This window comes from Parus major, chromosome 11 (assembly GCF_001522545.3).
Source record: "Parus major isolate Abel chromosome 11, Parus_major1.1, whole genome shotgun sequence".
NCBI classification, from domain to species: Eukaryota; Metazoa; Chordata; class Aves; order Passeriformes; family Paridae; genus Parus; species Parus major.
In genome coordinates, this window is record NC_031780.1 from 2,460,698 (window position 1) to 2,471,770 (window position 11,073).

Below are 11,073 nucleotides of genomic sequence, written 5' to 3' on the forward strand. Positions count from 1 at the left end.
TGAGAGAGGGAAACACAATCTTCCTTCCCTGAGGTAACATTGCACAGCCCCACCACTAAAAGCATGGCCTGAGCCTTCAGCAACTGTGAGAAATCCCTTTTGGAAAGTGTGTTTGCTCTCCAGGATGCCTGGAAAAGCTTATGGGACAGTGAGAGACTCAACCTGGTGACCGCAGCTGCCTCACAGCCCAAGTTTGGAGAGAGGACGGGCTCAGGTATGGCCAGAAACAGCAGCAGCACCACAGGCACGTCCTGCGCCCCTGCCCTCGGGGAGCTGCTGCTGGCAGCCAAGAAACGGGGGCCTGGATGCATCAAAACGCTCTGGACTGTCAGATCCGTGCAGAATGAAGCCAGGCTTGCAGCAGCAGGACAGATGGACACAGAGCAGGTTTCCCTTGGCTGGCAGAGGGGGTGCTGGCAGCACAACGCCACAGACCTGCAGTGCTGCGGCAAAACAGCAGTGACATTTGGGACATGAAGAGAGGACTTCAAATAGCCTGCCTGGGGCATTATTTCCCCTCCCATGGCACAGGTATTCTCCTCTTGCCCTCCTGATATTGTCCCATTGTTTTTCCCAGGCTTCTGTTTGTATCTTTCTCGACAAACTTTTTCAGAACCCTCTTTGCCCAAAGAGGTGCTGGAGACATCACCAGCTTTGCACTTTTCTTGTGGAATCCATCACGTATTCCTGAGGGGGCTCAATGGACAGGGATTTTCCCCTGGGAGGGTGGGCAGGCCCTGGCACAGGTGCCCAGAGAAGCTGTGGCTGCTCCTGGATCCCTGGGAGTGCCCAAGGCCAGGCTGGACAGGGCTTGGAGCCACCTGGGATGGTGGAAGGTGTCCTGGCCATGGCAGGGGTGGCACTGGATGACCAAATCACTCTGAGATTCCATGAACTGGAGAGTTTCCTGTGCCTTGTTTTTTTATCATCGTGGTTTCTGCTGTAGAAGATTCCTTGGACATCAAAGTTTGTACCAGCAGCCAAGGAATGAAAAAAAAAAGGTTTCAAAGACTTTCTGGGGTGACAAGAAACTGCTGGGCCCAGTAGGAAGTAGGGAATTAAAAGGATTTTAAATATTGCAGGTATTGTGGGGCTGCAAAGCTGAGGATATTCTTAAAACTTCTGCTTCTAAAGGGATCTGTCCCCCAAGTGATGGGGGCACAGAGCTAAACCCCAGGCCACGGGCGTTTGAGGTAATTATTATTTATTGTTATATTTTGCAACCAAGTTAAATAAAAAAGGCTGAAAGCCTTATCACTTGCTGGAACTATTTCCTCCCTTTAAACCTTTGAGCAATAGAGATAAAAAGTGAGTGTTACTCATGATGCTGGGGGGAAGAATGCAATATTCTCTGTGGTATTGTCTGGAGGAGCCCCTGTGCTCTGGCCTCGCTTTCTCCCCCTCAGCCCCAAGCATGGAGACACAAACTCATCTTTAAGAAGCAGAGTCCGCTCATTTTTTAACTTCAAATCCTATTTCTTGCCTTTCTCTTTTGGTCTGGGCAGATTTCTATTCAATTGCAAAAGCAACCGACATGTGGCATGGCCAAATCTGTGCTAAACGTGGAGACACACCTGGGAAAATAGGATGGGCACGAAGCTGCAGCGCTTCCAGCGGGTCTGGTTCCGTGGAAATTGTTAATCTGAGCTGAACACTTCCCCTCTGGCCCTGGAGTGCTAAGACTCCTCTTCCTCTACTGGGGCAGTTAAATTTGGGATCTTTGGAGAGAAGATAAAAGCAGCTCTGTCTTTTGGGAGGCCAAAGATGCACAGCCAACATCCCTGCGAGGACGCGGGGATTAGGGGAATACGTCGAATTTCCAAATTTAGAGCGGAGGACTCGCTTCCCATAAACAAAGGCTGCTTTTTAAAACGAGATGTTAGGGAGATAATGCACCAAAAAAAAAAAAAAAAAAAAAAAAAAAAAAAGAGGGAAAAAAGAGAAAAGTTTGCCTTTGTGACTAAATTCTGTTATTTTGCAGCCAACCTTCAAATGGGCTGTTGGTGCAAGTGAACAAACGCTTCCTGTCTGTGCGTCCTCATGGGTGGTCGCGTTTTAAAATGAAATATCCAGGCTGACAAATGCCTTTACAAAGGCCAGATTATAAACTGTAAACCTACTGTCAGCTGGGCAGGGAAAAAAAATCCAAATGCCTCTTATACCATTTAAAGATTTAGTTTGGCTTCAACACTAAAGCACTTCATCTTGAGGGAGAAAGGAGCTTAGAGTTTATAAATTGTTGTTTGGGCTCTAGTAAGCTCTGGATAAGGGAATCTCTCTGCTAGGAAACAAATGACCTTCCCAAAATTTAGGGAGCTCTGGGTATTGTTACGAAGACAAAATGCCTTGGAAAAATGTCCCTGGAATACAAAGGGATTTGAGACAGCTCTGTTATTCTTAACATACAGTTCATACAGCTGCAAAGGGCAAATCCTACAGCTCCAGTCTCTAAAAAAGGGTGGAAAAAAGTTAAACATATCAGGGTAATAAAATAAAAGCTGTTTGGATTGTCCCCCTCTGTCTAAATCTGCTCTAGACTCACTCTTGCACATGGTTGTTGAGCTCAAGCTGAATATCTGTATTATTCTGGCAAAAAACTCCCAAAATTTCCTGTATTCTCCTCAGTGATGATTGCAAAGGGAAGTTTTGTGGAAAATAAAGTCATTTATGACAACGTGGTTGCCACACTCAGCAATTTGAATCCAAAGTGGGGGAACAAAGAAACTCCAGGAGGAGAAGCCGTGGGCATTGCACACCCTGGAGTCCAGCAAGTGAAATCCTGCAGCTCCTTTGTGCATTCCTGCTCAGTGGCAGCGCTTCCAATCCATCCTGAGCTTGGAATTGCATTGCAAAGCTCTGGTCTCTGCTCCCCAAATGCCATCCACGCTCTCCCTTTCCTCCATGGGTTGTGTCCATGGATTCTGAACCGGCCACAGGATTCACATTGTCTTTATGGAAAGTTGTCTTTACTCTGAAAATCCTTGCTGTGCTTCTCTTGCTGTTTTTTTTTTTTGTCAGGAATGTTGCAGGTCATGTTGCCCTCGATGGAAGCAAACAGAAATGTTGGTGGAAATCATCAGATCCAGGAAAGCTTAGGGATGTACACGTTGAGCTGGGTGGGAAATAGAAAGGAAAACACCACTTCCATGGGTTTTAATGTTTAATTTTCCTCCCAGTCATCTCATGGAAATCAGCACTAACCAAGGCATCACTTCTCATTCCTTTCCCTGGGAATTTTTATTATCAGTGCCCCTGCTGATGAGCACAACCCTTTGACAGTCTTTCTTTGGGAAACCGCCACCTCCATCATTTGAGATATCAGCTCTAAATCCTGAAAAACCACATTTTTCTTGTGCCTTTCTCTTTTTAGGAGACAGAAAACCCTGCAGAGCATCAAACCAATTATTTGAGATGGCTCTTGGCAGGTTCCAAAGGGTGTGAGGTAGAAACATGTTCAATTTTCTAAGCGTGTTCAATTTTCTAAGCCTGCTCAATTTCCATGCCAGAGGCTAAAGTTTGTCGGCACCAAATTCCACGGGACCTTTGGAAAAGATGACTATTCCAATGCCCATCAGATTGTTTTAGGGCTTGAATGTGATTCCTGCTGGGACTCAGGCCCTCAGCTGTCCCTCCTCTCCTACCCAGAGACCCGATGACAGTCGTGCAGCTGCATCCAAAGCTTTTGTCCAAGAGGAACACAAAGGAAATTGCTGGAAAATCTTCACAGCGGATCTCCCTCCGCCCACGGAGTGGTGGGAATAAACATCACAACTTCAGATCTTGGTGAATGCAGATAAATTGAGGCTGGGCTGATAAGTTAATGACACACCAAAAGCAGATTGCTTCAGGGACTGAAGGGATGAGTGGGCAATGAGCAGAGTCCTGGAATCCTGACAAATCCCGGAATGCTTTGACGTTGTGTTCCCCCCGTGCCAGAAGGGAGCTCCTGAACTCCTGTGCAGTGGGAATCTGGCTCTCAGCATCCAGAACAATCCCCTTTTTTAGGCTTCTTCACCCAGGCATGTCCAAAAGGATTGAGTTCTCCTGGGATGATTTCTCCAGGATGTGTCCTGCCCCGTCCAACCACACTGCTGGATTTTGCCTTGACTGCCCTTAGCTCATGCCTTCACTCTTGCAATCCCAGGAGATCCTCGTGTTCACTCAGAAAATGGACTGAAGTGAATGAAGAAAGTGGAAAGTTGGGGGAAAACATTAAGAAAATATTTTTGCAAATTTTTCCTACCCTGTCTTTCTCCATGGTGCTCCAGAAGATTGATGTGTGCTTTACAAATGCTCTCTGAACTATCTCAGAAGTCTTTTCCAACCTCAACAATTCCATAATTCTCTGATTTTATGCTTTTAACATATTAAAATTAGCATGATATTAAAAATAAATCATCAAAATATCTTGAAGACCAATTTTATTCCTGCACAGACCATGGCAGAATTTGTGCTTCCCTTTGAAAATGATAATAAAGACTTCATAGCTGAATGACGGGACCTCTGACCCCCAGCCTGAGCTGTGAATTCCTGCTTGATCCTCCTTGTATTCCTGCTGGAATTCCAGCTCTGTAGGGAAGGATCTCCTCACAACTGTTCCTTGTACACTGCTGCTGAATAACCAGAGCTGCAAGGTCCTTTTTAATGGAAAGAGTTAGAAAAGTTGTATTAAATTCCAAGAACACTTTCCTGGAACAATCAGTTGGATTAGGTGAGGTCCCCACGATGGGGACAAGCACAGCAGTTTCAATGGCCATCTATTGATTTCGGGACACTGTGAGGTGACATCTCTTTACTTTCCCTTTGTCAGACCCAAGTGAACCCATTCAGGATGGGATGGAGTCACTGAGGTTGATTATTTGCCCGCTGCACCCTGGATTTGAGGCAATAATGGCTGTAAATATAAGGTCACTGCTACTTTGAGGTCCAGCTCTGCAGCTGCTGGTGTCCTGAGCCATCCAGTCCTTCTAGGAAAGGCCAGAATCTCCCACTGACTTCCCAGGACTCCACAGAGCTGGAGGCAGATCCTCTGCTGGTGGAAAATAAATCCAGCAGCAACATGCACCAGCTGAGGATTCCCAGCATTTCTCCAAGCCCTCCAGAAAGAATCTGCAGGAAGAAAACCAATAAAAAAAATGAATCCTCCTCTCCAAAACATTCCTCCAACTGCCCCCACGGCTTTATCTGTTTTATTTCTACACAGGCTGTTCTGCACCCCCCAGTTTTTTTCCTTTACAAGCTCTTTCTGCCACAGCAAAAGCTCTGTAAGATGAATCCAGCTGAGACATAAAAATATTTTGCATTTCGCAGTGGTTTCCTCAAAATCCTGGTGTTCTGCAGCCCGCTTGGGAATGCTGGACAGGACATAGAGCTGAGGAGAGCCTGGTGGGGGCATGAAGCCAGACTTTTATTTTAGTCCCCTTTTCAAAGGAATGGAACTCTTGGGAGCATCCAGCTGATGGGCCAGGGTTTGTTTTTCTCTTTCCCAAGGAGGCCTGACACCCCTGGAAGGGAAGATGTCAATGTTGGGAGCAGGTTGGTGGGGAGGAACAGGAGGAAGGCGTTCAGCCCTGATTTATCAGCGCCTCCGGAGAGCCAAGGCTTGATCCCGCCCGCTCGGGAGAGCTTGGCAGTTCACAGGATCAGGCCGCCGAGTAAATGGGGAATTCATCCAGAGATATCTAGGAAATACAGAGAATAAGCTGCCAACTCGACTCCGAAAGCCAACAGTTCACTAATTTTAATCAACAGCTGGATATTTTTATAGGGAGTGAAGGGATGGAGGGGTATTATGACAGAACAAGGGAGGTGGGATTAGACTAATCTAGCCCAGGCCAAGTGGGCTCTTCCTGCTCAGCCATGTGGAGTGTCATGACTGTGTGATTTAGACTACTGCACACTCACCCACACTGATAAGGAGGACAATTATGGGGAATACACAACTCTTTGTGCAGCCCTCAGCCAGCGCAGCCTCGCTGCGGATGTCAGCTGGGGATCGTCTCCAGCTCCGAATTAAAGAGGTCCCCATCCCAGGGACACAGCTGTGGCAGAGAGTTGCTGCAGGAAAGGGTCCTGGAGCTTGCACGGAGGTCACCTTTGCCCTGTCCCTTTCAAAACTTCAAAGCGACCTTTCTGGTGAGCCCCGTCACCGTGGCGGTAAAACCTGGTGGGTGGCAACGTCATTTTTCACTCGTCTGGAGAAGGTTTCTCTGTGTTGTGACTCCGTTGGGTCCCTCAAGGGCAGTTTCTCCGGTGTTAATTGTCGTGTTTCCCCGTAACTTCTGGTTCTCTCCATGTCCTTCCTCACCTTCCGCTGACTCATTCCCAGCCCAGCCTCGTGCCAGAGCGGCGCTGCCCAAATGTGACCCAGGGAAAAGGCAAAGCCAGCAGGGCCACCTCCCCCCAGCCCCCATCAATCCATTACTCCTCCTAGCAGGAAGCATGGGAATAACTATTCCGAGTCAGATTTTTCCCTTTTTTTTTATTTTTTATTTTTTTCTAAATTTTCTTTTGGAACAAGCCCCTGCTTGGCACAGAGCAGCTTTTGTTGTTGTTTATTTGTGTAGCTTTTCATCCTAACGAGGATGTACGGAAACAATTACCACATGCTTCATTCACAAGATCAACTCAAGCTTTTCCTGTCTGTGCCATGATTGGATGTAGCCACTCAAAATTATTCGGCTTTGCACAAATCCTGCCTTTTACTCAGGTTTTTTTTAAACATTTATTGTACAATAAGGATGATTTTTTTTTTCCCCCCTGCTAAATAAAGTTTGGACTTTGTACCAGGTGTCTGGAAATGTCACACAGTTTCTCCTTTTTGGCAGTGGAAGGTCTGAAGGCTTTAAGAAAATGCACATTTTTCAGGAGGGCAGGGAGAGGTCACGATGCACTGACTAATTCAAGATTTCCTCCTCTGGTTTCCATAACAAAGAATAATTTTTTTTTTCTTTATTTAGCTGCACTCACTGGTAGGTTTTCATTTGCATCAAAGCTTTGTTCTGCTCTCATTTGGGCTCCCTCCAGAGACCAAACAACATCACAAGCTACTCCTGGCATGTCCTCCAAAGAAATGGGCCAAATTCTGAGCTGCAAGTTGGCTCCCACATGTAAACTCTTGCCATAAAGTTCCTGCTCAGAGTGAGAGAGGTTTGTGGCAGTCAAGAGAGATTTCCATGGAGTTATAAAGTTGAAACCAGTTGGATTTGGTGCAATACCAGTGGATGGGGTAGCCATGCCATTTTAAAGTTGATTACAACTCCTGCTCTAAGATCTTCTGTCTTGTTATTCAGAAACTGGTGGAAATTTTACCTCCTTGGGTGACATCCTTCCATACACACATCCCTTACCCCAGCCTGATTTCATATTCCTATTATTCTTTGTGGAATTTCAATCCTAATAATTCAGGAAATGGGTCTTCAAACTCACGTCCGAAAACCGCGGCTGGCTTTCCTGCGTGAAATCCTGGCACGGCCGCGCTGTGGAAACAAGCGGGAATTTGGCAGGCGTTGGCTTTCCAGAGGCTGTTTGCCCTTTTCCTGTCCCTGCCGAGAGCTGCCCCAGCACAACAGGGTGATAAGGAGTTGAAAAATTGTGTTTTGCCTGGGAGATCTGCTAGGATTTGACAGCTGACTTCCCTGGAGATACTGGTTTGGGCTGGGTGTGCTCCAGCTGGGGTCACAGGAGTTTGGGTGGGATTTTCCAAGAGATCCGGGACTCGGGCATGAGACCCAGGAGTGAGGAGATGTTTCTTGGTACCTTCCAATGGTAAATGAGGTGACCTGTCTGGGGTGTGAAGGGTGTAAGGAAAAGGAGTTGCGTTAGAAGAAGATAATGGGGAAAGAAAATTGGTAGACAAAAAGAAAGTAAGAAATGGGGGTTTATATCTGACTGCAGAGGAGATGAGATATTGAGTGAGAGAAGCCAATATTAAAAATTAAAAACAACCTGAAGTGACAAATCCAGAACAGGAATGAAGTTTTTGCTCCAAGAACTCAATGTGTTTTGCTGGAGAACTTTCAGTGCAAAATTCATCAGCAAATCCCACAGTGGGGACAGCGCCACGTCCTTTCCCACTCTGGTGCCGTGACCACCAGGTTATTCCGGGCTTGCTGTCACCCCCACTGAAACCCTTCCAAGTCTCTGCTGATCAATCCTGCCTTTTTTGAGGGTTCCAAGCATCCACATGGTCATTCCTCTGCCACACCTGGGAGTCTCTTCCCAAACTGGTGCTCTCTGGTGATTCCTGAACGCGCAATGAGAGGCGAGAAATCCCATTCCCAACTCGGAGATCTCCATCCCATCTCCATCTCGGCAAAACCGTGGCTGAGGAACTGCTCCCTGCCCCAAACCATGTCCCTGATTAGCGATCCCTGGCTGCATTTGGATTTATCTGATGCATGGGGACATCTGTTTATCATACATTGCACGTCTGCTGAGCAACTTTTTCCTCATCCCAAGGCCCGATTAAAGATTCCAATTAATGGAACTCGCTGGAAGGTCCCCTAAGGCAGCTCTTAAATCAATGTCATGTAAACTTTGCCGGGTTAATCCTGCACATCTGAATTCAGCTAAAACCCAACACTGCAAGGTCAGCCTGTACAAATTGATGGATTTTTATTCCTTTAACCTCAGAAGTGTTGCCGAGAGGGGAAGAGCAGCATGAGTTGCTTCTTCCAATTGCTTCTTTTTCCTGTGCAAGGAAAGACAGATATTTTCCCTTTTCATATGTGCATATATATAATATATTCATATATATCCATAAGACATACATTTTTTAAAATGAGAGGTATTTAAATCAGCAGAACACTACTGCTCCTTTTCATGTTTATCTTGTTGTTCATTTTTCTTGTGCATTGATTTGATAAGGGAGTAAAAGATTCTGGCATTATAAATCAGGAAGTTAATGAGGAATATCCCTCCTGCCTTTTGAATTTATTTGGTTCTAAAAACAATTATATCTCTAAAGACATCCCAGAATGTTTTGTGGCTCATGAATGTTGCAAGAGTAAATTAGCATGAACTTGCAGAAAAAAATGCTGTGCAATTTATGGACTTTTCTTGTCTTCCAGGGGAAGATTTTTGCAGTGTCTCTGTGAGTCAGGAGTAACAATCTCCTATCAAAGCTCTTTAGTGCCTTTGCACTATCATCAATACATATAAACAAAGGATAAGGGAGCTAATTCCTTGTGGATAACTTTCTGCAGGGAAATGCAGCCTGTGGAACAGCTTGTGGCAGAAGAGCAGCTTTATCAGCTTTAAACCAAGGAGTGCATTTTATTTATGGAATTCAGCACTGCAGGCATTCCTGGTTCTTTGTTGGAGGATGTTTTGTGTTTCCCATATCCCATTACTTGGTTTTGTTTGAGCAGAAATGTTGGATAATTGTAAAGACCTGCTGGAGGCACTTTGGCTCTTGGCTTGTTGTCCTCCTGTGGTTTTATTTTCTCTCCTTAAACCTGAGAACTTCCCTGGAATAATAATATTCATTACATTAATTTATACTAACTGGATCATTTCCCCTAATCTTTCTCCTTTTTTGTTTTTTTTTTTTTTTACATTTTTCTTCTCTTTTAAATCTTTCTTCTATAATGCAATATCTAAAGTTGAAGCTGGCAGAGATGTTTCAGTGAATTCTTCACCCTGAAAAAAGCAACACTGCCTTTGTGTTACTTGGCATCTCCAAAGCCAATGGAAAGCGGAAATTTGGGTCTTGTTCTTTGTTAGAGTGGCAATCCCACCAGTCAGCTGTTAGCAGGACCCATCAGGAATGACCACACCCTGCTGGAATCCTACTGCGCTCTGCTTTGGAAAACACAGTCCAGAAGGTCATGGTTCCTGAAGACAAGGATGTGTCAACACCCTCATCTTTTGGTATTTTTGGTCCTTCCTCTGCCTTCATCCCAATTTTCTCTCCTCCTGAATGTGGCTGTTTCACCTTTTCCCTTTGTTCTTTGCTGAGGTCCATAAACTTCACCAGGAACAAATGAGCAGAGCCAGGATTTTAGTTGGAGCTCCTTCTGCTGGTGGGATGATCCCTTTACACAGAAAAATTCCCCTGCAAAGCCACACAATATCCCTCTCTCCTTTTTCCCCCTTTCTCTTTACATATCCTTCTTCTCAGCAAAGGAATGACATTAATTTATAAAAACATTCAATATAAGTATTAAACAAGGAATTAAGATTGCCATGTGTCAATCACTTGTTATCCCAGAGAGAGGGATTTGAGTTCTGTGGCTCACTCTAAAGCCAGATCAATCTTCCATGGATTTTTTATCAGCTTCATTTATTTTGGAATTGATCCAAGCGCTCCTCATGGAAATGTTGGAGTCCAGAATTGTGGGAATTAATATTCCAAGTTTCTTCCCCATTATTCCAGAGTCAGCTTTCTCTCTGCTTGACTTTTGTTGGCTGATCAATCCTTCTCCTACCAGATACTTCCGTCAGTGACTTCAGCTTGGGCAAGACTTGGAAAATACAAATTCCTGGCAGCCTAATTCCTTACTCTATCTGCTTACTTATGCTTAAGGATATGGACATTCCTGGACATCTCAGGCACCAGAGATGTCTGTGAGAAGACAAATCCATGTCAGACACCACCCAGCTGCCAGCAGAGCTATAAACTTGTGATTGGGTTGATAATTTTCAGTATTAAACAGCCAAACCCCATTCCCCCAGCTGGAGAATCCCAGCAGCAGCTCTTCCCTCCCACTTACCTTTGGCTGTGGCTGTCCTGTGGAAATTTAATTTGTGAGGAGACATGGTGGGATTCCACTGGGCTGCCGAATTCCCAAAACAATATTTAAGTCATAAGAGATTGGATATGTCAAATGTCCCAATAACTCAAACTGTGAAATGAACTTTCCTAAAGCTGAGCTCGTAGGATCCTAATGGATGCATGGGAATAATGTTTATGCAAAAAAAGAGGTGTTCTGTAATTAAAGGTTTTTGCTTTAAGTTCTGGAAATATTGCTAATCAAAGATTTTTTCCTTTTCCTTTTCCTTTTCCTTTTCCTTTTCCTTTTCCTTTTCCTTTTCCTTTTCCTTTTCCTTTTCCTTTTCCTTTTCCTTTTC